Below are 25,120 nucleotides of genomic sequence, written 5' to 3' on the forward strand. Positions count from 1 at the left end.
ATTTCTCTCTCTTGTGTCTTCAAAAGTAGAACATCTCATGTTTCTGCCCGGTTTCGAACCGGGGACCTTTCGCGTGTGAGGCGAACGTGATAACCACTACACTACAGAAACCCGATGAAAACACCTCAACTGGTCTTTAGACGCAAACAAAACCAAATTTATAAACCAACGCGAGGAATGTTGAATCATTCAAAAGTCGCAAAATGCGTTTCTGATTGGTTCCAAACGACACTCCCACCTTGTCTCGAACTGGGCACCGTCGACAATTGTGGCAAATGTGATGTCCACTTCACTACAGAAACTCAACGGTTTTCAAACAGGGACTTTCACGCGTTAGGCAAAAGTGAAAACCCATACTCTTGAAAAACTGTTTAAAAAACTGAAGCCGTCCTTACAGGCAAACAAAACTACTGTAAAGAGAAATGCAAGGGCTTTCTTCTCTCGTCATCTAAAAGTGAATGTCACTCGGGAATATTTTGTTACTGCCCCATAGCAAAAGCAACCCCTGCGTCATTTTCTGTTCTGTTTAAATCAGTGGTTCTTTTGCATATGAAGCAAACTCTTAGTGGCAGGTATGAGTGGCATCTACCGTGGCGGGAAAGACACGACGAAACAAGATTTTTTTTCCGATTCCTTAAAAAAAGAGACAGTCTCTTGTTTCTGCCCGGTTTCGAACCGGGGACCTTTCGCATGTTAGGCGAACGTGATAACCACTACACTACAGAAACACGTTGACTGCTCACTTCTAGACCTTTGAGTACAGCAGACTAGATGGAGAACACTGAGCGCAGTAATAACTGGCAGCTACTTTGGAGGAAAAGACACAATGAAAAAAGATTTCTCTCTCTTGTGTCTTCAAAAGTAGAACATCGCATGTTTCTGCCCGGTTTCGAACCGGGGACCTTTCGCGTGTGAGGCAAACGTGACAACCACTACACTACAGAAACCCGATGAAAACACCTCAACTGGTCTTTAGACGCAAACAAAACCAAATTTATAAACCAACGCGAGGAATGTTGAGTCATTCAAAAGTCGCAAAACGCGTTTCTGATTGGTTCCAAACGACACTCCCACCTTGTCTCGAACTGGGCACCGTCGACAATTGTGGCAAATGTGATGTCCACTTCACTACAGAAACTCAACGGTTTTCAAACAGGGACTTTCACGCGTTAGGCAAAAGTGAAAACCCCTACTCTTGAGAAACTGTTTAAAAAACTGAAGCCGTCCTTACAGGCAAACAAAACTAATGTAAAGAGAGATGCAAGGGCTTTCTTCTCTCGTCATCTAAAAGTGAATGTCACTCGGGAATATTTTGTTACTGCCCCATAGCAAAAGTAACCCCTGCGTCATTTTCTGTTCTGTTTAAATCAGTGGTTCTTTTGCATATGAAGCAAACTCTTAGTGGCAGGTATGAGTGGCATCTACCGTGGCGGGAAAGACACGACGAAACAAGATTTTTCTTTCCGATTCCTTAAAAAAAGAGACAGTCTCTTGTTTCTGCCCGGTTTCGAACCGGGGACCTTTCGCGTGTTAGGCGAACGTGATAACCACTACACTACAGAAACACGTTGACTGCTCACTTCTAGACCTTTGAGTACAGCAGACTAGATGGAGAACACTGAGCGCAGTAATAACTGGCAGCTACTTTGGAGGAAAAGACACAATGAAAAAAGATTTCTCTCTCTTGTGTCTTCAAAAGTAGAACATCTCATGTTTCTGCCCGGTTTCGAACCAGGGACCTTTCGCGTGTGAGGCGAATGTGAAAACCACTACACTACAGAAACCCGATGAAAACACCTCAACTGGTCTTTAGACGCAAACAAAACCAAATTTATAAACCAACGCGAGGAATGTTGAGTCATTCAAAAGTCGCAAAACGCGTTTCTGATTGGTTCCAAACGACACTCCCACCTTGTCTCGAACTGGGCACCGTCGACAATTGTGGCAAATGTGATGTCCACTTCACTACAGAAACTCAACGGTTTTCAAACAGGGACTTTCACGCGTTAGGCAAAAGTGAAAACCCCTACTCTTGAAAAACTGTTTAAAAAACTGAAGCCGTCCTTACAGGCAAACAAAACTAATGTAAAGAGAAATGCAAGGGCTTTCTTCTCTCGTCATCTAAAAGTGAATGTCACTCGGGAATATTTTGTTACTGCCCCATAGCAAAAGCAACCCCTGCGTCATTTTCTGTTCTGTTTAAATCAGTGGTTCTTTTGCATATGAAGCAAACTCTTAGTGGCAGGTATGAGTGGCATCTACCGTGGGGGGAAAGACACGACGAAACAAGATTTTTTTTCCGATTCCTTAAAAAAAGAGACAGTCTCTTGTTTCTGCCCGGTTTCGAACCGGGGACCTTTCGCATGTTAGGCGAACGTGATAACCACTACACTACAGAAACACGTTGACTGCTCACTTCTAGACCTTTGAGTACAGCAGACTAGATGGAGAACACTGAGCGCAGTAATAACTGGCAGCTACTTTGGAGGAAAAGACACAATGAAAAAAGATTTCTCTCTCTTGTGTCTTCAAAAGTAGAACATCGCATGTTTCTGCCCGGTTTCGAACCGGGGACCTTTCGCGTGTGAGGCGAACGTGACAACCACTACACTACAGAAACCCGATGAAAACACCTCAACTGGTCTTTAGACGCAAACAAAACCAAATTTATAAACCAACGCGAGGAATGTTGAGTCATTCAAAAGTCGCAAAACGCGTTTCTGATTGGTTCCAAACGACACTCCCACCTTGTCTCGAACTGGGCACCGTCGACAATTGTGGCAAATGTGATGTCCACTTCACTACAGAAACTCAACGGTTTTCAAACAGGGACTTTCACGCGTTAGGCAAAAGTGAAAACCCCTACTCTTGAGAAACTGTTTAAAAAACTGAAGCCGTCCTTACAGGCAAACAAAACTAATGTAAAGAGAGATGCAAGGGCTTTCTTCTCTCGTCATCTAAAAGTGAATGTCACTCGGGAATATTTTGTTACTGCCCCATAGCAAAAGCAACCCCTGCGTCATTTTCTGTTCTGTTTAAATCAGTGGTTCTTTTGCATATGAAGCAAACTCTTAGTGGCAGGTATGAGTGGCATCTACCGTGGCGGGAAAGACACGACGAAACAAGATTTTTCTTTCCGATTCCTTAAAAAAAGAGACAGTCTCTTGTTTCTGCCCGGTTTCGAACCGGGGACCTTTCGCGTGTTAGGCGAACGTGATAACCACTACACTACAGAAACACCTTGACTGCTCACTTCTAGACCTTTGAGTACAGCAGACTAGATGGAGAACACTGAGCGCAGTAATAACTGGCAGCTACTTTGGAGGAAAAGACACAATGAAAAAAGATTTCTCTCTCTTGTGTCTTCAAAAGTAGAACATCTCATGTTTCTGCCCGGTTTCGAACCAGGGACCTTTCGCGTGTGAGGCGAATGTGAAAACCACTACACTACAGAAACCCGATGAAAACACCTCAACTGGTCTTTAGACGCAAACAAAACCAAATTTATAAACCAACGCGAGGAATGTTGAGTCATTCAAAAGTCGCAAAACGCGTTTCTGATTGGTTCCAAACGACACTCCCACCTTGTCTCGAACTGGGCACCGTCGACAATTGTGGCAAATGTGATGTCCACTTCACTACAGAAACTCAACGGTTTTCAAACATGGACTTTCACGCGTTAGGCAAAAGTGAAAACCCCTACTCTTGAAAAACTGTTTAAAAAACTGAAGCCGTCCTTACAGGCAAACAAAACTAATGTAAAGAGAGATGCAAGGGCTTTCTTCTCTCGTCATCTAAAAGTGAATGTCACTCGGGAATATTTTGTTACTGCCCCATAGCAAAAGCAACCCCTGCGTCATTTTCTGTTCTGTTTAAATCAGTGGTTCTTTTGCATATGAAGCAAACTCTTAGTGGCAGGTATGAGTGGCATCTACCGTGGCGGGAAAGACACGACGAAACAAGATTTTTCTTTCCGATTCCTTAAAAAAAGAGACAGTCTCTTGTTTCTGCCCGGTTTCGAACCGGGGACCTTTCGCGTGTTAGGCGAACGTGATAACCACTACACTACAGAAACACGTTGACTGCTCACTTCTAGACCTTTGAGTACAGCAGACTAGATGGAGAACACTGAGCGCAGTAATAACTGGCAGCTACTTTGGAGGAAAAGACACAATGAAAAAAGATTTCTCTCTCTTGTGTCTTCAAAAGTAGAACATCTCATGTTTCTGCCCGGTTTCGAACCGGGGACCTTTCGCGTGTGAGGCGAACGTGATAACCACTACACTACAGAAACCCGATGAAAAAACCCCAACTGGTCTTTAGACGCAAACAAAACCAAATTTATAAACCAACGCGAGGAATGTTGAGTCATTCAAAAGTCGCAAAACGCGTTTCTGATTGGTTCCAAACGACACTCCCACCTTGTCTCGAACTGGGCACCGTCGACAATTGTGGCAAATGTGATGTCCAATTCACTAAAGAAACTCAACGGTTTTCAAACAGGGACTTTCACGCGTTAGGCAAAAGTGAATACCCCTACTCTTAAAAAAATGTTTAAAAAACTGAAGCCGTCCTTACAGGCAAACAAAACTAATGTAAAGAGAAATGCAAGGGCTTTCTTCTCTCGTCATCTAAAAGTGAATGTCACTCGGGAATATTTTGTTGCTGCCCCATAGCAAAAGCAACCCCTGCGTCATTTTCTGTTCTGTTTAAATCAGTGGTTCTTTTGCATATGAAGCAAACTCTTAGTGGCAGGTATGAGTGGCATCTACCGTGGCGGGAAAGACACGACGAAACAAGATTTTTCTTTCCGATTCCTTAAAAAAAAGAGACAGTCTCTTGTTTCTGCCCGGTTTCGAACCGGGGACCTTTCGCGTGTTAGGCGAACGTGATAACCACTACACTACAGAAACACGTTGACTGCTCACTTCTAGACCTTTGAGTACAGCAGACTAGATGGAGAACACTGAGCGCAGTAATAACTGGCAGCTACTTTGGAGGAAAAGACACAATGAAAAAAGATTTCTCTCTCTTGTGTCTTCAAAAGTAGAACATCTCATGTTTCTGCCCGGTTTCGAACCGGGGACCTTTCGCGTGTGAGGCGAACGTGACAACCACTACACTACAGAAACCCGATGAAAACATCTCAACTGGTCTTTAGACGCAAACAAAACCAAATTTATAAACCAACGCGAGGAATGTTGAATCATTCAAAAGTCGCAAAATGCGTTTCTGATTGGTTCCAAACGACACTCCCACCTTGTCTCGAACTGGGCACCGTCGACAATTGTGGCAAATGTGATGTCCACTTCACTACAGAAACTCAACGGTTTTCAAACAGGGACTTTCACGCGTTAGGCAAAAGTGAAAACCCATACTCTTGAAAAACTGTTTAAAAAACTGAAGCCGTCCTTACAGGCAAACAAAACTACTGTAAAGAGAAATGCAAGGGCTTTCTTCTCTCGTCATCTAAAAGTGAATGTCACTCGGGAATATTTTGTTACTGCCCCATAGCAAAAGCAACCCCTGCGTCATTTTCTGTTCTGTTTAAATCAGTGGTTCTTTTGCATATGAAGCAAACTCTTAGTGGCAGGTATGAGTGGCATCTACCGTGGCGGGAAAGACACGACGAAACAAGATTTTTTTTCCGATTCCTTAAAAAAAGAGACAGTCTCTTGTTTCTGCCCGGTTTCGAACCGGGGACCTTTCGCATGTTAGGCGAACGTGATAACCACTACACTACAGAAACACGTTGACTGCTCACTTCTAGACCTTTGAGTACAGCAGACTAGATGGAGAACACTGAGCGCAGTAATAACTGGCAGCTACTTTGGAGGAAAAGACACAATGAAAAAAGATTTCTCTCTCTTGTGTCTTCAAAAGTAGAACATCGCATGTTTCTGCCCGGTTTCGAACCGGGGACCTTTCGCGTGTGAGGCGAACGTGACAACCACTACACTACAGAAACCCGATGAAAACACCTCAACTGGTCTTTAGACGCAAACAAAACCAAATTTATAAACCAACGCGAGGAATGTTGAGTCATTCAAAAGTCGCAAAACGCGTTTCTGATTGGTTCCAAACGACACTCCCACCTTGTCTCGAACTGGGCACCGTCGACAATTGTGGCAAATGTGATGTCCACTTCACTACAGAAACTCAACGGTTTTCAAACAGGGACTTTCACGCGTTAGGCAAAAGTGAAAACCCCTACTCTTGAGAAACTGTTTAAAAAACTGAAGCCGTCCTTACAGGCAAACAAAACTAATGTAAAGAGAGATGCAAGGGCTTTCTTCTCTCGTCATCTAAAAGTGAATGTCACTCGGGAATATTTTGTTACTGCCCCATAGCAAAAGCAACCCCTGCGTCATTTTCTGTTCTGTTTAAATCAGTGGTTCTTTTGCATATGAAGCAAACTCTTAGTGGCAGGTATGAGTGGCATCTACCGTGGCGGGAAAGACACGACGAAACAAGATTTTTCTTTCCGATTCCTTAAAAAAAGAGACAGTCTCTTGTTTCTGCCCGGTTTCGAACCGGGGACCTTTCGCGTGTTAGGCGAACGTGATAACCACTACACTACAGAAACACGTTGACTGCTCACTTCTAGACCTTTGAGTACAGCAGACTAGATGGAGAACACTGAGCGCAGTAATAACTGGCAGCTACTTTGGAGGAAAAGACACAATGAAAAAAGATTTCTCTCTCTTGTGTCTTCAAAAGTAGAACATCTCATGTTTCTGCCCGGTTTCGAACCAGGGACCTTTCGCGTGTGAGGCGAATGTGAAAACCACTACACTACAGAAACCCGATGAAAACACCTCAACTGGTCTTTAGACGCAAACAAAACCAAATTTATAAACCAACGCGAGGAATGTTGAGTCATTCAAAAGTCGCAAAACGCGTTTCTGATTGGTTCCAAACGACACTCCCACCTTGTCTCGAACTGGGCACCGTCGACAATTGTGGCAAATGTGATGTCCACTTCACTACAGAAACTCAACGGTTTTCAAACAGGGACTTTCACGCGTTAGGCAAAAGTGAAAACCCCTACTCTTGAAAAACTGTTTAAAAAACTGAAGCCGTCCTTACAGGCAAACAAAACTAATGTAAAGAGAAATGCAAGGGCTTTCTTCTCTCGTCATCTAAAAGTGAATGTCACTCGGGAATATTTTGTTACTGCCCCATAGCAAAAGCAACCCCTGCGTCATTTTCTGTTCTGTTTAAATCAGTGGTTCTTTTGCATATGAAGCAAACTCTTAGTGGCAGGTATGAGTGGCATCTACCGTGGGGGGAAAGACACGACGAAACAAGATTTTTCTTTCCGATTCCTTAAAAAAAGAGACAGTCTCTTGTTTCTGCCCGGTTTCGAACCGGGGACCTTTCGCGTGTTAGGCGAACGTGATAACCACTACACTACAGAAACACGTTGACTGCTCACTTCTAGACCTTTGAGTACAGCAGACTAGATGGAGAACACTGAGCGCAGTAATAACTGGCAGCTACTTTGGAGGAAAAGACACAATGAAAAAAGATTTCTCTCTCTTGTGTCTTCAAAAGTAGAACATCTCATGTTTCTGCCCGGTTTCCAACCAGGGACCTTTCGCGTGTGAGGCGAATGTGAAAACCACTACACTACAGAAACCCGATGAAAACACCTCAACTGGTCTTTAGACGCAAACAAAACCAAATTTATAAACCAACGCGAGGAATGTTGAGTCATTCAAAAGTCGCAAAACGCGTTTCTGATTGGTTCCAAACGACACTCCCACCTTGTCTCGAACTGGGCACCGTCGACAATTGTGGCAAATGTGATGTCCACTTCACTACAGAAACTCAACGGTTTTCAAACAGGGACTTTCACGCGTTAGGCAAAAGTGAAAACCCCTACTCTTGAAAAACTGTTTAAAAAACTGAAGCCGTCCTTACAGGCAAACAAAACTAATGTAAAGAGAAATGCAAGGGCTTTCTTCTCTCGTCATCTAAAAGTGAATGTCACTCGGGAATATTTTGTTACTGCCCCATAGCAAAAGCAACCCCTGCGTCATTTTCTGTTCTGTTTAAATCAGTGGTTCTTTTGCATATGAAGCAAACTCTTAGTGGCAGGTATGAGTGGCATCTACCGTGGCGGGAAAGACACGACGAAAGAAGATTTTTCTTTCCGATTCCTTAAAAAAAGAGACAGTCTCTTGTTTCTGCCCGGTTTCGAACCGGGGACCTTTCGCGTGTTAGGCGAACGTGATAACCACTACACTACAGAAACACGTTGACTGCTCACTTCTAGACCTTTGAGTACAGCAGACTAGATGGAGAACACTGAGCGCAGTAATAACTGGCAGCTACTTTGGAGGAAAAGACACAATGAAAAAAGATTTCTCTCTCTTGTGTCTTCAAAAGTAGAACATCTCATGTTTCTGCCCGGTTTCGAACCGGGGACCTTTCGCGTGTGAGGCGAACGTGATAACCACTACACTACAGAAACCCGATGAAAACACCTCAACTGGTCTTTAGACGCAAACAAAACCAAATTTATAAACCAACGCGAGGAAAGTTGAGTCATTCAAAAGTCGCAAAACGCGTTTCTGATTGGTTCCAAACGACACTCCCACCTTGTCTCGAACTGGGCACCGTCGACAATTGTGGCAAATGTGATGTCCACTTCACTACAGAAACTCAACGGTTTTCAAACAGGGACTTTCACGCGTTAGGCAAAAGTGAAAACCCCTACTCTTGAAAAACTGTTTAAAAAACTGAAGCCGTCCTTACAGGCAAACAAAACTAATGTAAAGAGAAATGCAAGGGCTTTCTTCTCTCGTCATCTAAAAGTGAATGTCACTCGGGAATATTTTGTTACTGCCCCATAGCAAAAGCAACCCCTGCGTCATTTTCTGTTCTGTTTAAATCAGTGGTTCTTTTGCATATGAAGCAAACTCTTAGTGGCAGGTATGAGTGGCATCTACCGTGGGGGGAAAGACACGACGAAACAAGATTTTTCTTTCCGATTCCTTAAAAAAAGAGACAGTCTCTTGTTTCTGCCCGGTTTCGAACCGGGGACCTTTCGCGTGTTAGGCGAACGTGATAACCACTACACTACAGAAACACGTTGACTGCTCACTTCTAGACCTTTGAGTACAGCAGACTAGATGGAGAACACTGAGCGCAGTAATAACTGGCAGCTACTTTGGAGGAAAAGACACAATGAAAAAAGATTTCTCTCTCTTGTGTCTTCAAAAGTAGAACATCTCATGTTTCTGCCCGGTTTCCAACCAGGGACCTTTCGCGTGTGAGGCGAATGTGAAAACCACTACACTACAGAAACCCGATGAAAACACCTCAACTGGTCTTTAGACGCAAACAAAACCAAATTTATAAACCAACGCGAGGAATGTTGAGTCATTCAAAAGTCGCAAAACGCGTTTCTGATTGGTTCCAAACGACACTCCCACCTTGTCTCGAACTGGGCACCGTCGACAATTGTGGCAAATGTGATGTCCACTTCACTACAGAAACTCAACGGTTTTCAAACAGGGACTTTCACGCGTTAGGCAAAAGTGAAAACCCCTACTCTTGAAAAACTGTTTAAAAAACTGAAGCCGTCCTTACAGGCAAACAAAACTAATGTAAAGAGAAATGCAAGGGCTTTCTTCTCTCGTCATCTAAAAGTGAATGTCACTCGGGAATATTTTGTTACTGCCCCATAGCAAAAGCAACCCCTGCGTCATTTTCTGTTCTGTTTAAATCAGTGGTTCTTTTGCATATGAAGCAAACTCTTAGTGGCAGGTATGAGTGGCATCTACCGTGGCGGGAAAGACACGACGAAAGAAGATTTTTCTTTCCGATTCCTTAAAAAAAGAGACAGTCTCTTGTTTCTGCCCGGTTTCGAACCGGGGACCTTTCGCGTGTTAGGCGAACGTGATAACCACTACACTACAGAAACACGTTGACTGCTCACTTCTAGACCTTTGAGTACAGCAGACTAGATGGAGAACACTGAGCGCAGTAATAACTGGCAGCTACTTTGGAGGAAAAGACACAATGAAAAAAGATTTCTCTCTCTTGTGTCTTCAAAAGTAGAACATCTCATGTTTCTGCCCGGTTTCGAACCGGGGACCTTTCGCGTGTGAGGCGAACGTGATAACCACTACACTACAGAAACCCGATGAAAACACCTCAACTGGTCTTTAGACGCAAACAAAACCAAATTTATAAACCAACGCGAGGAAAGTTGAGTCATTCAAAAGTCGCAAAACGCGTTTCTGATTGGTTCCAAACGACACTCCCACCTTGTCTCGAACTGGGCACCGTCGACAATTGTGGCAAATGTGATGTCCACTTCACTACAGAAACTCAACGGTTTTCAAACAGGGACTTTCACGCGTTAGGCAAAAGTGAAAACCCCTACTCTTGAAAAACTGTTTAAAAAACTGAAGCCGTCCTTACAGGCAAACAAAACTAATGTAAAGAGAAATGCAAGGGCTTTCTTCTCTCGTCATCTAAAAGTGAATGTCACTTGGGAATATTTTGTTACTGCCCCATAGCAAAAGCAACCCCTGCGTCATTTTCTGTTCTGTTTAAATCAGTGGTTCTTTTGCATATGAAGCAAACTCTTAGTGGCAGGTATGAGTGGCATCTACCGTGGCGGGAAAGACACGACGAAACAAGATTTTTCTTTCCGATTCCTTAAAAAAAGAGACAGTCTCTTGCTTCTGCCCGGTTTCGAACCGGGGACCTTTCGCGTGTTAGGCGAACGTGATAACCACTACACTACAGAAACACGTTGACTGCTCACTTCTAGACCTTTGAGTACAGCAGACTAGATGGAGAACACTGAGCGCAGTAATAACTGGCAGCTACTTTGGAGGAAAAGACACAATGAAAAAAGATTTCTCTCTCTTGTGTCTTCAAAAGTAGAACATCTCATGTTTCTGCCCGGTTTCGAACCGGGGACCTTTCGCGTGTGAGGCGAACGTGATAACCACTACACTACAGAAACCCGATGAAAACACCTCAACTGGTCTTTAGACGCAAACAAAACCAAATTTATAAACCAACGCGAGAAATGTTGAGTCATTCAAAAGTCGCAAAACGCGTTTCCAAACGACACTCCCACCTTGTCTCGAACTGGGCACCGTCGACAATTGTGGCAAATGTGATGTCCACTTCACTACAGAAACTCAACGGTTTTCAAACAGGGACTTTCACGCGTTAGGCAAAAGTGAAAACCCCTACTCTTGAAAAACTGTTTAAAAAACTGAAGCCGTCCTTACAGGCAAACAAAACTAATGTAAAGAGAAATGCAAGGGCTTTCTTCTCTCGTCATCTAAAAGGGAATGTCACTCGGGAATATTTTGTTACTGCCCCATAGCAAAAGCAACCCCTGCGTCATTTTCTGTTCTGTTTAAATCAGTGGTTCTTTTGCATATGAAGCAAACTCTTAGTGGCAGGTATGTGTGGCATCTACCGTGGTGGGAAAGACACGACGAAACAAGATTTTTCTTTCCGATTCCTTAAAAAAAGAGACAGTCTCTTGTTTCTGCCCGGTTTCGAACCGGGGACCTTTCGCGTGTTAGGCGAACGTGATAACCACTACACTACAGAAACACGTTGACTGCTCACTTCTAGACCTTTGAGTACAGCAGACTAGATGGAGAACACTGAGCGCAGTAATAACTGGCAGCTACTTTGGAGGAAAAGACACAATGAAAAAAGATTTCTCTCTCTTGTGTCTTCAAAAGTAGAACATCTCATGTTTCTGCCCGGTTTCGAACCGGGGACCTTTCGCGTGTGAGGCGAACGTGATAACCACTACACTACAAAAACCCGATGAAAACACCTCAACTGGTCTTTAGACGCAAACAAAACCAAATTTATAAACCAACGCGAGGAAAGTTGAGTCATTCAAAAGTCGCAAAACGCGTTTCTGATTGGTTCCAAACGACACTCCCACCTTGTCTCGAACTGGGCACCGTCGACAATTGTGGCAAATGTGATGTCCACTTCACTACAGAAACTCAACGGTTTTCAAACAGGGACTTTCACGCGTTAGGCAAAAGTGAAAACCCCTACTCTTGAAAAACTGTTTAAAAAACTGAAGCCGTCCTTACAGGCAAACAAAACTAATGTAAAGAGAAATGCAAGGGCTTTCTTCTCTCGTCATCTAAAAGTGAATGTCACTCGGGAATATTTTGTTACTGCCCCATAGCAAAAGCAACCCCTGCGTCATTTTCTGTTCTGTTTAAATCAGTGGTTCTTTTGCATATGAAGCAAACTCTTAGTGGCAGGTATGAGTGGCATCTACCGTGGCGGGAAAGACACGACGAAACAAGATTTTTTTTCCGATTCCTTAAAAAAAGAGACAGTCTCTTGTTTCTGCCCGGTTTCGAACCGGGGACCTTTCGCGTGTTAGGGGAACGTGATAACCACTACACTACAGAAACTCGTTGACTGTTCACTTCTAGACTTTTGAGTACAGCAGACTAGATGGAGAACACTGAGCGCAGTAATAACTGGCAGCTACTTTGGAGGAAAAGACACAATGAAAAAAGATTTCTCTCTCTTGTGTCTTCAAAAGTAGAACATCTCATGTTTCTACCCGGTTTCGAACCAGGGACCTTTCGCGTGTGAGGCGAACGTGATAACCACTACACTACAGAAACCCGATGAAAACACCTCAACTGGTCTTTAGACGCAAACAAAACCAAATTTATAAACCAACGCGAGGAATGTTGAGTCATTCAAAAGTCGCAAAACGCGTTTCTGATTGGTTCCAAACGACACTCCCACCTTGTCTCGAACTGGGCACCGTCGACAATTGTGGCAAATGTGATGTCCACTTCACTACAGAAACTCAACGGTTTTCAAACAGGGACTTTCACGCGTTAGGCAAAAGTGAAAACCCCTACTCTTGAAAAACTGTTTAAAAAACTGAAGCCGTCCTTACAGGCAAACAAAACTAATGTAAAGAGAAATGCAAGGGCTTTCTTCTCTCGTCATCTAAAAGTGAATGTCACTCGGGAATATTTTGTTACTGCCCCATAGCAAAAGCAACCCCTGCGTCATTTTCTGTTCTGTTTAAATCAGTGGTTCTTTTGCATATGAAGCAAACTCTTAGTGGCAGGTATGAGTGGCATCTACCGTGGCGGGAAAGACACGACGAAACAAGATTTTTCTTTCCGATTCCTTAAAAAAATAGACAGTCTCTTGTTTCTGCCCGGTTTCGAACCGGGGACCTTTCACGTGTTAGGCGAACGTGATAACCACTACACTACAGAAACACGTTGACTGCTCACTTCTAGACCTTTGAGTACAGCAGACTAGATGGAGAACACTGAGCGCAGTAATAACTGGCAGCTACTTTGGAGGAAAAGACACAATGAAAAAAGATTTCTCTCTCTTGTGTCTTCAAAAGTAGAACATCTCATGTTTCTGCCCGGTTTCGAACCGGGGACCTTTCACGTGTGAGGCGAACGTGATAACCACTACACTACAGAAACCCGATGAAAACACCTCAACTGGTCTTTAGACGCAAACAAAACCAAATTTATAAACCAACGCGAGGAATGTTGAGTCATTCAAAAGTCGCAAAACGCGTTTCTGATTGGTTCCAAACGACACTCCCACCTTGTCTCGAACTGGGCACCGTCGACAATTGTGGCAAATGTGATGTCCACTTCACTACAGAAACTCAACGGTTTTCAAACAGGGACTTTCACGCGTTAGGCAAAAGTGAAAACCCCTACTCTTGAAAAACTGTTTAAAAAACTGAAGCCGTCCTTACAGGCAAACAAAACTAATGTAAAGAGAAATGCAAGGGCTTTCTTCTCTCGTCATCTAAAAGTGAATGTCACTCGGGAATATTTTGTTACTGCCCCATAGCAAAAGCAACCCCTGCGTCATTTTCTGTTCTGTTTAAATCAGTGGTTCTTTTGCATATGAAGCAAACTCTTAGTGGCAGGTATGTGTGGCATCTACCGTGGTGGGAAAGACACGACGAAACAAGATTTTTCTTTCCGATTCCTTAAAAAAAGAGACAGTCTCTTGTTTCTGCCCGGTTTCGAACCGGGTATCTTTCGCGTGTTAGGCGAACGTGATAACCACTACACTACAGAAACACGTTGACTGCTCACTTCTAGACTTTTGAGTACAGCAGACTAGATGGAGAACACTGAGCGCAGTAATAACTGGCAGCTACTTTGGAGGAAAAGACACAATGAAAAAAGATTTCTCTCTCTTGTGTCTTCAAAAGTAGAACATCTCATGTTCTTACAGGCAAACAAAACTAATGTAAAGAGAGATGCAAGGGCTTTCTTCTCTCGTCATCTAAAAGTGAATGTCACTCGGGAATATTTTGTTACTGCCCCATAGCAAAAGCAACCCCTACGTCATTTTCTGTTCTGTTTAAATCAGTGGTTCTTTTGCATATGAAGCAAACTCTTAGTGGCAGGTATGTGTGGCATCTACCGTGGTGGGAAAGACACGACGAAACAAGATTTTTCTTTCCGATTCCTTAAAAAAAGAGACAGTCTCTTGTTTCTGCCCGGTTTCGAACCGGGGACCTTTCGCGTGTTAGGCGAACGTGATAACCACTACACTATAGAAACACGTTGACTGTTCACTTCTAGACCTTTGAGTACAGCAGACTAGATGGAGAACACTGAGCAGAGTAATAACTGGCAGCTACTTTGGAGGAAAAGACACAATGAAAAAAGATTTCTCTCTCTTGTGTCTTCAAAAGTAGAACATCTCATGTTTCTGCCCGGTTTCGAACCGGGGACCTTTCGCGTGTGAGGCGAACGTGATAACCACTACACTACAGAAACCCGATGAAAACACCTCAACTGGTCTTTAGACGCAAACAAAACCAAATTTATAAACCAACGCGAGGAATGTTGAGTCATTCAAAAGTCGCAAAACGCGTTTCTGATTGGTTCCAAACGACACTCCCACCTTGTCTCGAACTGGGCACCGTCGACAATTGTGGCAAATGTGATGTCCACTTCACTACAGAAACTCAACGGTTTTCAAACAGGGACTTTCACGCGTTAGGCAAAAGTGAAAACCCCTACTCTTGAAAAACTGTTTAAAAAACTGAAGCCGTCCTTACAGGCAAACAAAACTAATGTAAAGAGAAATGCAAGGCTTTCTTCTCTCGTCATCTAAAAGTGAATGTCACTCGGGAATATTTTGTTACTGCCCCATAGCAAAAGCAACCCCTGCGTCATTTTCAGTTCTGTTTAAATCAGTGGTTCTTTTGCATATGAAGCAAACTCTTAGTGGCAGGTATGAGTGGCATCTACCGTGGCGGGAAAGACACGATGAAACAAGATTTTTCTTTCCGATTCCTTAAAAAAAGAGACAGTCTCTTGTTTCTGCCCGGTTTCGAACCGGGGACCTTTCGCGTGTTAGGCGAACGTGATAACCACTACACTACAGAAACACGTTGACTGCTCACTTCTAGACCTTTGAGTACAGCAGACTAGATGGAGAACACTGAGCGCAGTAATAACTGGAAGCTACTTTGGAGGAAAAGACACAATGAAAAAAGATTTCTCTCTCTTGTGTCTTCAAAAGTAGAACATCTCATGTTTCTGCCCGGTTTCGGACTGGGGACCTTTCGCGTGTGAGGCGAACGTGATAACCACTACACTACAGAAACCCGATGAAAACACCTCAACTGGTCTTTAGACGCAAACAAAACCAAATTTATAAACCAACGCGAGGAATGTTGAGTCATTCAAAAGTCGCAAAACGCGTTTCTGATTGGTTCCAAACGACACTCCCACCTTGTCTCGAACTGGGCACCGTCGACAATTGTGGCAAATGTGATGTCCACTTCACTACAGAAACTCAACGGTTTTCAAACAGGGACTTTCACGCGTTAGGCAAAAGTGAAAACCCCTACTCTTGAAAAACTGTTTAAAAAACTGAAGCCGTCCTTACAGGCAAACAAAACTAATGTAAAGAGAAATGCAAGGGCTTTCTTCTCTCGTCATCTAAAAGTGAATGTCACTCGGGAATATTTTGTTACTGCCCCATAGCAAAAGCAACCCCTGCGTCATTTTCTGTTCTGTTTAAATCAGTGGTTCTTTTGCATATGAAGCAAACTCTTAGTGGCAGGTATGAGTGGCATCTACCGTGGTGGGAAAGACACGACGAAACAAGATTTTTCTTTCCGATTCCTTAAAAAAAGAGACAGTCTCTTGTTTCTGCCCGGTTTCGAACCGGGGACCTTTCGCGTGTTAGGCGAACGTGATAACCACTACACTACAGAAACACGTTGACTGCTCACTTCTAGACTTTTGAGTACAGCAGACTAGATGGAGAACACTGAGCGCAGTAATAACTGGCAGCTACTTTGGAGGAAAAGACACAATGAAAAAAGATTTCTCTCTCTTGTGTCTTCAAAAGTAGAACATCTCATGTTTCTGCCCGGTTTCGAACCAGGGACCTTTCGCGTGTGAGGCGAACGTGATAACCACTACACTACAGAAACCCGATGAAAACACCTCAACTGGTCTTTAGACGCAAACAAAACCAAATTTATAAACCAACGCGAGGAATGTTGAGTCATTCAAAAGTCGCAAAACGCGTTTCTGATTGGTTCCAAACGACACTCCCACCTTGTCTCGAACTGGGCACCGTCGACAATTGTGGCAAATGTGATGTCCACTTCACTACAGAAACTCAACGGTTTTCAAACAGGGACTTTCACGCGTTAGGCAAAAGTGAAAACCCCTACTCTTGAAAAACTGTTTAAAAAACTGAAGCCGTCCTTACAGGCAAACAAAACTAATGTAAAGAGAAATGCAAGGGCTTTCTTCTCTCGTCATCTAAAAGTGAATGTCACTCGGGAATATTTTGTTACTGCCCCATAGCAAAAGCAACCCCTGCGTCATTTTCTGTTCTGTTTAAATCAGTGGTTCTTTTGCATATGAAGCAAACTCTTAGTGGCAGGTATGAGTGGCATCTACCGTGGCGGGAAAGACACGACGAAACAAGATTTTTCTTTCCGATTCCTTAAAAAAAGAGACAGTCTCTTGTTTCTGCCCGGTTTCGAACCGGGGACCTTTCGCGTGTTAGGCGAACGTGATAACCACTACACTACAGAAACACGTTGACTGCTCACTTCTAGACCTTTGAGTACAGCAGACTAGATGGAGAACACTGAGCGCAGTAATAACTGGCAGCTACTTTGGAGGAAAAGACACAATGAAAAAAGATTTCTCTCTCTTGTGTCTTCAAAAGTAGAACATCTCATGTTTCTGCCCGGTTTCGAACCGGGGACCTTTCGCACGTGAGGCGAACATGATAACCACTACACTACAGAAACCCGATGAAAACACCTCAACTGGTCTTTAGACGCAAACAAAACCAAATTTATAAACCAACGCGAGGAATGTTGAGTCATTCAAAAGTCGCAAAACGCGTTTCTGATTGGTTCCAAACGACACTCCCACCTTGTCTCGAACTGGGCACCGTCGACAATTGTGGCAAATGTGATGTCCACTTCACTACAGAAACTCAACGGTTTTCAAACAGGGACTTTCACGCGTTAGGCAAAAGTGAAAACCCCTACTCTTGAAAAACTGTTTAAAAAACTGAAGCCGTCCTTACAGGCAAACAAAACTAATGTAAATAGAGATGCAAGGGCTTTCTTCTCTCGTCATCTAAAAGTGAATGTCACTCGGGAATATTTTGTTACTGCCCCATAGCAAAAGCAACCCCTGCGTCATTTTCTGTTCTGTTTAAATCAGTGGTTCTTTTGCATATGAAGCAAACTCTTAGTGGCAGGTATGTGTGGCATCTACCGTGGTGGGAAAGACACGACGAAACAAGATTTTTCTTTCCGATTCCTTAAAAAAAGAGACAGTCTCTTGTTTCTGCCCGGTTTCGAACCGGGGAGCTTTCGCGTGTTAGGCGAACGTGATAACCACTACACTACAGAAACACGTTGACTGCTCACTTCTAGACCTTTGAGTACAGCAGACTAGATGGAGAACACTGAGCGCAGTAATAACTGGCAGCTACTTTGGAGGAAAAGACACAATGAAAAAAGATTTCTCTCTCTTGTGTCTTCAAAAGTAGAACATCTCATGTTTCTGCCCGTTTTCGAACCGGGGACCTTTCGAGTGTGAGGCGAACGTGATAACCACTACACTACAGAAACCCGATGAAAACACCTCAACTGGTCTTTAGACGCAAACAAAACCAAATTTATAAACCAACGCGAGGAATGTTGAGTCATTCAAAAGTCGCAAAACGCGTTTCTGATTGGTTCCAAACGATACTCCCACCTTGTCTCCAACTGGGCACCGTCGACAATTGTGGCAAATGTGATGTCCACTTCACTACAGAAACTCAACGGTTTTCAAACAGGGACTTTCACGCGTTAGGCAAAAGTGAAAACCCCTACTCTTGAAAAACTGTTTAAAAAACTGAAGCCGTCCTTACAGGCAAACAAAACTAATGTAAAGAGAAATGCAAGGGCTTTCTTCTCTCGTCATCTAAAAGTGAATGTCACTCGGGAATATTTTGTTACTGCCCCATAGCAAAAGCAACCCCTGCGTCATTTTCTGTTCTGTTTAAATCAGTGGTTCTTTTGCATATGAAGCAAACTCTTAGTGGCAGGTATGAGTGGCATCTACCGTGGCGGGAAAGACACGACGAAACAAGATTTTTTTTCCGATTCCTTAAAAAAAGAGACAGTCTCTTGTTTCTGCCCGGTTTCGAACCAGGGACCTTTCGCGTGTTAGGCGAACGTGATAACCACTACACTACAGAAACTCGTTGACTGCTCCCTTCTAGACTTTTGAGTACAGCAGACTAGATGGAGAACACTGAGCGCAGTAATAACTGGCAGCTACTTTGGAGGAAAAGACACAATGAAAAAAGATTTCTCTCTCTTGTGTCTTCAAAAGTAGAACATCTCATGTTTCTGCCCGGTTTCGAACCAGGGACCTTTCGCGTGTGAGGCGAACGTGATAACCACTACACTACAGAAACCCGATGAAAACACCTCAACTGGTCTTTAGACGCAAACAAAACCAAATTTATAAACCAACGCGAGGAATGTTGAGTCATTCAAAAGTCGCAAAACGCGTTTCTGATTGGTTCCAAACGACACTCCCACCTTGTCTCGAACTGGGCACCGTCGACAATTGTGGCAAATGTGATGTCCACTTCACTACAGAAACTCAACGGTTTTCAAACAGGGACTTTCACGCGTTAGGCAAAAGTGAAAACCCCTACTCTTGATAAACTGTTTAAAAAACTGAAGCCGTCCTTACAGGCAAACAAAACTAATGTAAAGAGAAATGCAAGGGCTTTCTTCTCTCGTCATCTAAAAGTGAATGTCACTCGGGAATATTTTGTTACTGCCCCATAGCAAAAGCAACCCCTGCGTCATTTTCTGTTCTGTTTAAATCAGTGGTTCTTTTGCATATGAAGCAAACTCTTAGTGGCAGGTATGAGTGGCATCTACCGTGGCGGGAAAGACACGACGAAACAAGATTTTTCTTTCCGATTCCTTAAAAAAAGAGACAGTCTCTTGTTTCTGCCCGGTTTCGAACCGGGGACCTTTCGCGTGTTAGGCGAACGTGATAACCACTACACTACAGAAACACGTTGACTGCTCACTTCTAGACCTTTGAGTACAGCAGACTAGATGGAGAACACTGAGCGCAGTAATAACTGGCAGCTACTTTGGAGGAAAAGACACAATGAAAAAAGATTTCTCTCTCTTGTGTCTTCAAAAGTAGAACATCTCATGTTTCTGCCCGTTTTCGAACCGGGGACCTTTCGCGTGTGAGGCGAACGTGATAACCACTACACTACAGAAACCCGATGAAAACACCTCAACTGGTCTTTAGACGCAAACAAAACCAAATTTATAAACCAACGCGAGGAATGTTGAGTCATTCAAAAGTCGCAAAACGCGTTTCTGATTGGTTCCAAACGACACTCCCACCTTGTCTCGAACTGGGCACCGTCGACAATTGTGGCAAATGTGATGTCCACTTCACTACAGAAACTCAACGGTTTTCAAACAGGGACTTTCACGCGTTAGGCAAAAGTGAAAACCCCTACTCTTGAAAAACTGTTTAAAAAACTGAAGCCGTCCTTACAGGCAAACAAAACTAATGTAAAGAGAAATGCAAGGGCTTTCTTCTCTCGTCATCTAAAAGTGAATGTCACTCGGGAATATTTTGTTACTGCCCCATAGCAAAAGCAACCCCTGCGTCATTTTCTGTTCTGTTTAAATCAGTGGTTCTTTTGCATATGAAGCAAACTCTTAGTGGCAGGTATGAGTGGCATCTACCGTGGCGGGAAAGACACGACGAAACAAGATTTTTTTCCGATTCCTTAAAAAAAGAGACAGTCTCTTGTTTCTGCCCGGTTTCGAACCAGGGACCTTTCGCGTGTTAGGCGAACGTGATAACCACTACACTACAGAAACTCGTTGACTGCTCAATTCTAGACTTTTGAGTACAGCAGACTAGATGGAGAACACTGAGCGCAGTAATAACTGGCAGCTATTTTGGAGGAAAAGACACAATGAAAAAAGATTTCTCTCTCTTGTGTCTTCAAAAGTAGAACATCTCATGTTTCTGCCCGGTTTCGAACCAGGGACCTTTCGCGTGTGAGGCGAACGTGATAACCACTACACTACAGAAACCCGATGAAAACACCTCAACTGGTCTTTAGACGCAAACAAAACCAAATTTATAAACCAACGTGAGGAATGTTGAGTCATTCAAAAGTCGCAAAACGCGTTTCTGATTGGTTCCAAACGACACTCCCACCTTGTCTCGAACTGGGCACCGTCGACAATTGTGGCAAATGTGATGTCCACTTCACTACAGAAACTCAACGGTTTTCAAACAGGGACTTTCACGCGTTAGGCAAAAGTGAAAACCCCTACTCTTGAAAAACTGTTTAAAAAACTGAAGCCGTCCTTACAGGCAAACAAAACTAATGTAAAGAGAAATGCAAGGGCTTTCTTCTCTCGTCATCTAAAAGTGAATGTCACTCGGGAATATTTTGTTACTGCCCCATAGCAAAAGCAACCCCTGCGTCATTTTCTGTTCTGTTTAAATCAGTGGTTCTTTTGCATATGAAGCAAACTCTTAGTGGCAGGTATGAGTGGCATCTACCGTGGCGGGAAAGACACGACGAAACAAGATTTTTTTCCGATTCCTTAAAAAAAGAGACAGTCTCTTGTTTCTGCCCGGTTTCGAACCAGGGACCTTTCGCGTGTTAGGCGAACGTGATAACCACTACACTACAGAAACTCGTTGACTGCTCACTTCTAGACTTTTGAGTACAGCAGACTAGATGGAGAACACTGAGCGCAGTAATAACTGGCAGCTATTTTGGAGGAAAAGACACAATGAAAAAAGATTTCTCTCTCTTGTGTCTTCAAAAGTAGAACATCTCATGTTTCTGCCCGGTTTCGAACCAGGGACCTTTCGCGTGTGAGGCGAACGTGATAACCACTACACTACAGAAACCCGATGAAAACACCTCAACTGGTCTTTAGACGCAAACAAAACCAAATTTATAAACCAACGCGAGGAATGTTGAGTCATTCAAAAGTCGCAAAACGCGTTTCTGATTGGTTCCAAACGACACTCCCACCTTGTCTCGAACTGGGCACCGTCGACAATTGTGGCAAATGTGATGTCCACTTCACTACAGAAACTCAACGGTTTTCAAACAGGGACTTTCACGCGTTAGGCAAAAGTGAAAACCCCTACTCTTGAAAAACTGTTTAAAAAACTGAAGCCGTCCTTACAGGCAAACAAAACTAATGTAAAGAGAAATGCAAGGGCTTTCTTCTCTCGTCATCTAAAAGTGAATGTCACTCGGGAATATTTTGTTACTGCCCCATAGCAAAAGCAACCCCTGCGTCATTTTCTGTTCTGTTTAAATCAGTGGTTCTTTTGCATATGAAGCAAACTCTTAGTGGCAGGTATGAGTGGCATCTACCGTGGCGGGAAAGACACGACGAAAGAAGATTTTTCTTTCCGATTCCTTAAAAAAAGAGACAGTCTCTTGTTTCTGCCCGGTTTCGAACCGGGGACCTTTCGCGTGTTAGGCGAACGTGATAACCACTACACTACAGAAACACGTTGACTGCTCACTTCTAGACCTTTGAGTACAGCAGACTAGATGGAGAACACTGAGCGCAGTAATAACTGGCAGCTACTTTGGAGGAAAAGACACAATGAAAAAAGATTTCTCTCTCTTGTGTCTTCAAAAGTAGAACATCTCATGTTTCTGCCCGGTTTCGAACCGGGGACCTTTCGCGTGTGAGGCGAACGTGATAACCACTACACTACAGAAACCCGATGAAAACACCTCAACTGGTCTTTAGACGCAAACAAAACCAAATTTATAAACCAACGCGAGGAAAGTTGAGTCATTCAAAAGTCGCAAAACGCGTTTCTGATTGGTTCCAAACGACACTCCCACCTTGTCTCGAACTGGGCACCGTCGACAATTGTGGCAAATGTGATGTCCACTTCACTACAGAAACTCAACGGTTTTCAAACAGGGACTTTCACGCGTTAGGCAAAAGTGAAAACCCCTACTCTTGAAAAACTGTTTAAAAAACTGAAGCCGTCCTTACAGGCAAACAAAACTAATGTAAAGAGAAATGCAAGGGCTTTCTTCTCTCGTCATCTAAAAGTGAATGTCACTTGGGAATATTTTGTTACTGCCCCATAGCAAAAGCAACCCCTGCGTCATTTTCTGTTCTGTTTAAATCAGTGGTTCTTTTGCATATGAAGCAAACTCTTAGTGGCAGGTATGAGTGGCATCTACCGTGGCGGGAAAGACACGACGAAACAAGATTTTTCTTTCCGATTCCTTAAAAAAAGAGACAGTCTCTTGTTTCTGCCCGGTTTCGAACCGGGGACCTTTCGCGTGTTAGGCGAACGTGATAACCACTACACTACAGAAACACGTTGACTGCTCACTTCTAGACCTTTGAGTACAGCAGACTAGATGGAGAACACTGAGCGCAGTAATAACTGGCAGCTACTTTGGAGGAAAAGACACAATGAAAAAAGATTTCTCTCTCTTGTGTCTTCAAAAGTAGAACATCTCATGTTTCTGCCCGGTTTCGAACCGGGGACCTTTCGCGTGTGAGGCGAACGTGATAACCACTACACTACAGAAACCCGATGAAAACACCTCAACTGGTCTTTAGACGCAAACAAAACCAAATTTATAAACCAACGCGAGAAATGTTGAGTCATTCAAAAGTCGCAAAACGCGTTTCCAAACGACACTCCCACCTTGTCTCGAACTGGGCACCGTCGACAATTGTGGCAAATGTGATGTCCACTTCACTACAGAAACTCAACGGTTTTCAAACAGGGACTTTCACGCGTTAGGCAAAAGTGAAAACCCCTACTCTTGAAAAACTGTTTAAAAAACTGAAGCCGTCCTTACAGGCAAACAAAACTAATGTAAAGAGAAATGCAAGGGCTTTCTTCTCTCGTCATCTAAAAGGGAATGTCACTCGGGAATATTTTGTTACTGCCCCATAGCAAAAGCAACCCCTGCGTCATTTTCTGTTCTGTTTAAATCAGTGGTTCTTTTGCATATGAAGCAAACTCTTAGTGGCAGGTATGTGTGGCATCTACCGTGGTGGGAAAGACACGACGAAACAAGATTTTTCTTTCCGATTCCTTAAAAAAAGAGACAGTCTCTTGTTTCTGCCCGGTTTCGAACCGGGGACCTTTCGCGTGTTAGGCGAACGTGATAACCACTACACTACAGAAACACGTTGACTGCTCACTTCTAGACCTTTGAGTACAGCAGACTAGATGGAGAACACTGAGCGCAGTAATAACTGGCAGCTACTTTGGAGGAAAAGACACAATGAAAAAAGATTTCTCTCTCTTGTGTCTTCAAAAGTAGAACATCTCATGTTTCTGCCCGGTTTCGAACCGGGGACCTTTCGCGTGTGAGGCGAACGTGATAACCACTACACTACAGAAACCCGATGAAAACACCTCAACTGGTCTTTAGACGCAAACAAAACCAAATTTATAAACCAACGCGAGGAATGTTGAGTCATTCAAAAGTCGCAAAACGCGTTTCTGATTGGTTCCAAACGACACTCCCACCTTGTCTCGAACTGGGCACCGTCGACAATTGTGGCAAATGTGATGTCCACTTCACTACAGAAACTCAACGGTTTTCAAACAGGGACTTTCACGCGTTAGGCAAAAGTGAAAACCCCTACTCTTGAAAAACTGTTTAAAAAACTGAAGCCATCCTTAGAGGCAAACAAAACTAATGTAAAGAGAAATGCAAGGGCTTTCTTCTCTCGTCATCTAAAAGTGAATGTCACTCGGGAATATTTTGTTATTGCCCCATAGCAAAAGCAACCCCTGCGTCATTTTCTGTTCTGTTTAAATCAGTGGTTCTTTTGCATATGAAGCAAACTCTTAGTGGCAGGTATGAGTGGCATCTACCGTGGCGGGAAAGACACGACGAAACAAGATTTTTCTTTCCGATTCCTTAAAAAAAGAGACAGTCTCTTGTTTCTGCCCGGTTTCGAACCGGGGACCTTTCGCGTGTTAGGCGAACGTGATAACCACTACACTACAGAAACACGTTGACTGCTCACTTCTAGACCTTTGAGTACAGCAGACTAGATGGAGAACACTGAGCGCAGTAATAACTGGCAGCTACTTTGGAGGAAAAGACACAATGAAAAAAGATTTCTCTCTCTTGTGTCTTCAAAAGTAGAACATCTCATGTTTCTGCCCGGTTTCGAACCGGGGACCTTTCGCGTGTGAGGCGAACGTGATAACCACTACACTACAGAAACCCGATGAAAACACCTCAACTGGTCTTTAGACGCAAACAAAACCAAATTTATAAACCAACGCGAGGAATGTTGAGTCATTCAAAAGTCGCAAAACGCGTTTCTGATTGGTTCCAAACGACACTCCCACCTTGTCTCGAACTGGGCACCGTCGACAATTGTGGCAAATGTGATGTCCACTTCACTACAGAAACTCAACGGTTTTCAAACAGGGACTTTCACGCGTTAGGCAAAAGTGAAAACCCCTACTCTTGAAAAACTGTTTAAAAAACTGAAGCC

At 43.5% G+C, this 25,120-nt stretch overlaps 40 non-coding genes across 40 annotated transcripts; all 40 read right to left on the reverse strand.

The window, feature by feature from the left end:
• Positions 1–38: 38 nt before the first annotated feature.
• On the reverse strand, positions 39–111 carry TRNAV-CAC (transfer RNA valine (anticodon CAC)). The gene has a single exon. It is a non-coding gene; the product is annotated as a tRNA-Val (tRNA).
• A 544-nt stretch (positions 112–655) lies between these two features.
• TRNAV-AAC (transfer RNA valine (anticodon AAC)) lies at positions 656–728 on the reverse strand. Its single transcript has one exon. It is a non-coding gene; the product is annotated as a tRNA-Val (tRNA).
• Positions 729–1,492: 764 nt separating this feature from the next.
• TRNAV-AAC (transfer RNA valine (anticodon AAC)) lies at positions 1,493–1,565 on the reverse strand. Its single transcript has one exon. It is a non-coding gene; the product is annotated as a tRNA-Val (tRNA).
• A 763-nt stretch (positions 1,566–2,328) lies between these two features.
• On the reverse strand, positions 2,329–2,401 carry TRNAV-AAC (transfer RNA valine (anticodon AAC)). The gene has a single exon. It is a non-coding gene; the product is annotated as a tRNA-Val (tRNA).
• Positions 2,402–3,165: 764 nt separating this feature from the next.
• On the reverse strand, positions 3,166–3,238 carry TRNAV-AAC (transfer RNA valine (anticodon AAC)). The gene has a single exon. It is a non-coding gene; the product is annotated as a tRNA-Val (tRNA).
• A 764-nt stretch (positions 3,239–4,002) lies between these two features.
• On the reverse strand, positions 4,003–4,075 carry TRNAV-AAC (transfer RNA valine (anticodon AAC)). Its single transcript has one exon. It is a non-coding gene; the product is annotated as a tRNA-Val (tRNA).
• A 146-nt stretch (positions 4,076–4,221) lies between these two features.
• On the reverse strand, positions 4,222–4,294 carry TRNAV-CAC (transfer RNA valine (anticodon CAC)). Its single transcript has one exon. It is a non-coding gene; the product is annotated as a tRNA-Val (tRNA).
• Positions 4,295–4,840: 546 nt separating this feature from the next.
• Positions 4,841–4,913, reverse strand: TRNAV-AAC (transfer RNA valine (anticodon AAC)). The gene has a single exon. It is a non-coding gene; the product is annotated as a tRNA-Val (tRNA).
• Positions 4,914–5,676: 763 nt separating this feature from the next.
• On the reverse strand, positions 5,677–5,749 carry TRNAV-AAC (transfer RNA valine (anticodon AAC)). Its single transcript has one exon. It is a non-coding gene; the product is annotated as a tRNA-Val (tRNA).
• A 764-nt stretch (positions 5,750–6,513) lies between these two features.
• TRNAV-AAC (transfer RNA valine (anticodon AAC)) lies at positions 6,514–6,586 on the reverse strand. Its single transcript has one exon. It is a non-coding gene; the product is annotated as a tRNA-Val (tRNA).
• Positions 6,587–7,350: 764 nt separating this feature from the next.
• TRNAV-AAC (transfer RNA valine (anticodon AAC)) lies at positions 7,351–7,423 on the reverse strand. Its single transcript has one exon. It is a non-coding gene; the product is annotated as a tRNA-Val (tRNA).
• Positions 7,424–8,187: 764 nt separating this feature from the next.
• Positions 8,188–8,260, reverse strand: TRNAV-AAC (transfer RNA valine (anticodon AAC)). The gene has a single exon. It is a non-coding gene; the product is annotated as a tRNA-Val (tRNA).
• Positions 8,261–8,406: 146 nt separating this feature from the next.
• TRNAV-CAC (transfer RNA valine (anticodon CAC)) lies at positions 8,407–8,479 on the reverse strand. Its single transcript has one exon. It is a non-coding gene; the product is annotated as a tRNA-Val (tRNA).
• Positions 8,480–9,024: 545 nt separating this feature from the next.
• On the reverse strand, positions 9,025–9,097 carry TRNAV-AAC (transfer RNA valine (anticodon AAC)). The gene has a single exon. It is a non-coding gene; the product is annotated as a tRNA-Val (tRNA).
• A 764-nt stretch (positions 9,098–9,861) lies between these two features.
• TRNAV-AAC (transfer RNA valine (anticodon AAC)) lies at positions 9,862–9,934 on the reverse strand. The gene has a single exon. It is a non-coding gene; the product is annotated as a tRNA-Val (tRNA).
• A 146-nt stretch (positions 9,935–10,080) lies between these two features.
• Positions 10,081–10,153, reverse strand: TRNAV-CAC (transfer RNA valine (anticodon CAC)). The gene has a single exon. It is a non-coding gene; the product is annotated as a tRNA-Val (tRNA).
• Positions 10,154–10,698: 545 nt separating this feature from the next.
• TRNAV-AAC (transfer RNA valine (anticodon AAC)) lies at positions 10,699–10,771 on the reverse strand. Its single transcript has one exon. It is a non-coding gene; the product is annotated as a tRNA-Val (tRNA).
• A 146-nt stretch (positions 10,772–10,917) lies between these two features.
• Positions 10,918–10,990, reverse strand: TRNAV-CAC (transfer RNA valine (anticodon CAC)). Its single transcript has one exon. It is a non-coding gene; the product is annotated as a tRNA-Val (tRNA).
• Positions 10,991–11,525: 535 nt separating this feature from the next.
• TRNAV-AAC (transfer RNA valine (anticodon AAC)) lies at positions 11,526–11,598 on the reverse strand. Its single transcript has one exon. It is a non-coding gene; the product is annotated as a tRNA-Val (tRNA).
• Positions 11,599–13,198: 1,600 nt separating this feature from the next.
• TRNAV-AAC (transfer RNA valine (anticodon AAC)) lies at positions 13,199–13,271 on the reverse strand. The gene has a single exon. It is a non-coding gene; the product is annotated as a tRNA-Val (tRNA).
• A 1,472-nt stretch (positions 13,272–14,743) lies between these two features.
• TRNAV-CAC (transfer RNA valine (anticodon CAC)) lies at positions 14,744–14,816 on the reverse strand. Its single transcript has one exon. It is a non-coding gene; the product is annotated as a tRNA-Val (tRNA).
• Positions 14,817–15,360: 544 nt separating this feature from the next.
• Positions 15,361–15,433, reverse strand: TRNAV-AAC (transfer RNA valine (anticodon AAC)). Its single transcript has one exon. It is a non-coding gene; the product is annotated as a tRNA-Val (tRNA).
• A 764-nt stretch (positions 15,434–16,197) lies between these two features.
• TRNAV-AAC (transfer RNA valine (anticodon AAC)) lies at positions 16,198–16,270 on the reverse strand. The gene has a single exon. It is a non-coding gene; the product is annotated as a tRNA-Val (tRNA).
• Positions 16,271–16,416: 146 nt separating this feature from the next.
• On the reverse strand, positions 16,417–16,489 carry TRNAV-CAC (transfer RNA valine (anticodon CAC)). Its single transcript has one exon. It is a non-coding gene; the product is annotated as a tRNA-Val (tRNA).
• A 545-nt stretch (positions 16,490–17,034) lies between these two features.
• TRNAV-AAC (transfer RNA valine (anticodon AAC)) lies at positions 17,035–17,107 on the reverse strand. Its single transcript has one exon. It is a non-coding gene; the product is annotated as a tRNA-Val (tRNA).
• Positions 17,108–18,707: 1,600 nt separating this feature from the next.
• On the reverse strand, positions 18,708–18,780 carry TRNAV-AAC (transfer RNA valine (anticodon AAC)). The gene has a single exon. It is a non-coding gene; the product is annotated as a tRNA-Val (tRNA).
• A 146-nt stretch (positions 18,781–18,926) lies between these two features.
• Positions 18,927–18,999, reverse strand: TRNAV-CAC (transfer RNA valine (anticodon CAC)). The gene has a single exon. It is a non-coding gene; the product is annotated as a tRNA-Val (tRNA).
• A 545-nt stretch (positions 19,000–19,544) lies between these two features.
• Positions 19,545–19,617, reverse strand: TRNAV-AAC (transfer RNA valine (anticodon AAC)). Its single transcript has one exon. It is a non-coding gene; the product is annotated as a tRNA-Val (tRNA).
• Positions 19,618–20,379: 762 nt separating this feature from the next.
• TRNAV-AAC (transfer RNA valine (anticodon AAC)) lies at positions 20,380–20,452 on the reverse strand. The gene has a single exon. It is a non-coding gene; the product is annotated as a tRNA-Val (tRNA).
• A 146-nt stretch (positions 20,453–20,598) lies between these two features.
• On the reverse strand, positions 20,599–20,671 carry TRNAV-CAC (transfer RNA valine (anticodon CAC)). The gene has a single exon. It is a non-coding gene; the product is annotated as a tRNA-Val (tRNA).
• A 543-nt stretch (positions 20,672–21,214) lies between these two features.
• TRNAV-AAC (transfer RNA valine (anticodon AAC)) lies at positions 21,215–21,287 on the reverse strand. The gene has a single exon. It is a non-coding gene; the product is annotated as a tRNA-Val (tRNA).
• A 146-nt stretch (positions 21,288–21,433) lies between these two features.
• Positions 21,434–21,506, reverse strand: TRNAV-CAC (transfer RNA valine (anticodon CAC)). The gene has a single exon. It is a non-coding gene; the product is annotated as a tRNA-Val (tRNA).
• A 545-nt stretch (positions 21,507–22,051) lies between these two features.
• TRNAV-AAC (transfer RNA valine (anticodon AAC)) lies at positions 22,052–22,124 on the reverse strand. The gene has a single exon. It is a non-coding gene; the product is annotated as a tRNA-Val (tRNA).
• Positions 22,125–22,270: 146 nt separating this feature from the next.
• Positions 22,271–22,343, reverse strand: TRNAV-CAC (transfer RNA valine (anticodon CAC)). The gene has a single exon. It is a non-coding gene; the product is annotated as a tRNA-Val (tRNA).
• Positions 22,344–22,888: 545 nt separating this feature from the next.
• On the reverse strand, positions 22,889–22,961 carry TRNAV-AAC (transfer RNA valine (anticodon AAC)). Its single transcript has one exon. It is a non-coding gene; the product is annotated as a tRNA-Val (tRNA).
• Positions 22,962–23,107: 146 nt separating this feature from the next.
• On the reverse strand, positions 23,108–23,180 carry TRNAV-CAC (transfer RNA valine (anticodon CAC)). The gene has a single exon. It is a non-coding gene; the product is annotated as a tRNA-Val (tRNA).
• Positions 23,181–23,715: 535 nt separating this feature from the next.
• On the reverse strand, positions 23,716–23,788 carry TRNAV-AAC (transfer RNA valine (anticodon AAC)). Its single transcript has one exon. It is a non-coding gene; the product is annotated as a tRNA-Val (tRNA).
• A 146-nt stretch (positions 23,789–23,934) lies between these two features.
• On the reverse strand, positions 23,935–24,007 carry TRNAV-CAC (transfer RNA valine (anticodon CAC)). The gene has a single exon. It is a non-coding gene; the product is annotated as a tRNA-Val (tRNA).
• A 545-nt stretch (positions 24,008–24,552) lies between these two features.
• Positions 24,553–24,625, reverse strand: TRNAV-AAC (transfer RNA valine (anticodon AAC)). Its single transcript has one exon. It is a non-coding gene; the product is annotated as a tRNA-Val (tRNA).
• A 146-nt stretch (positions 24,626–24,771) lies between these two features.
• TRNAV-CAC (transfer RNA valine (anticodon CAC)) lies at positions 24,772–24,844 on the reverse strand. Its single transcript has one exon. It is a non-coding gene; the product is annotated as a tRNA-Val (tRNA).
• Positions 24,845–25,120: the final 276 nt, after the last annotated feature.

The sequence above is a fragment of the Engystomops pustulosus genome, chromosome 6 (assembly GCF_040894005.1).
Source record: "Engystomops pustulosus chromosome 6, aEngPut4.maternal, whole genome shotgun sequence".
Lineage (NCBI taxonomy): Eukaryota > Metazoa > Chordata > Amphibia > Anura > Leptodactylidae > Engystomops > Engystomops pustulosus.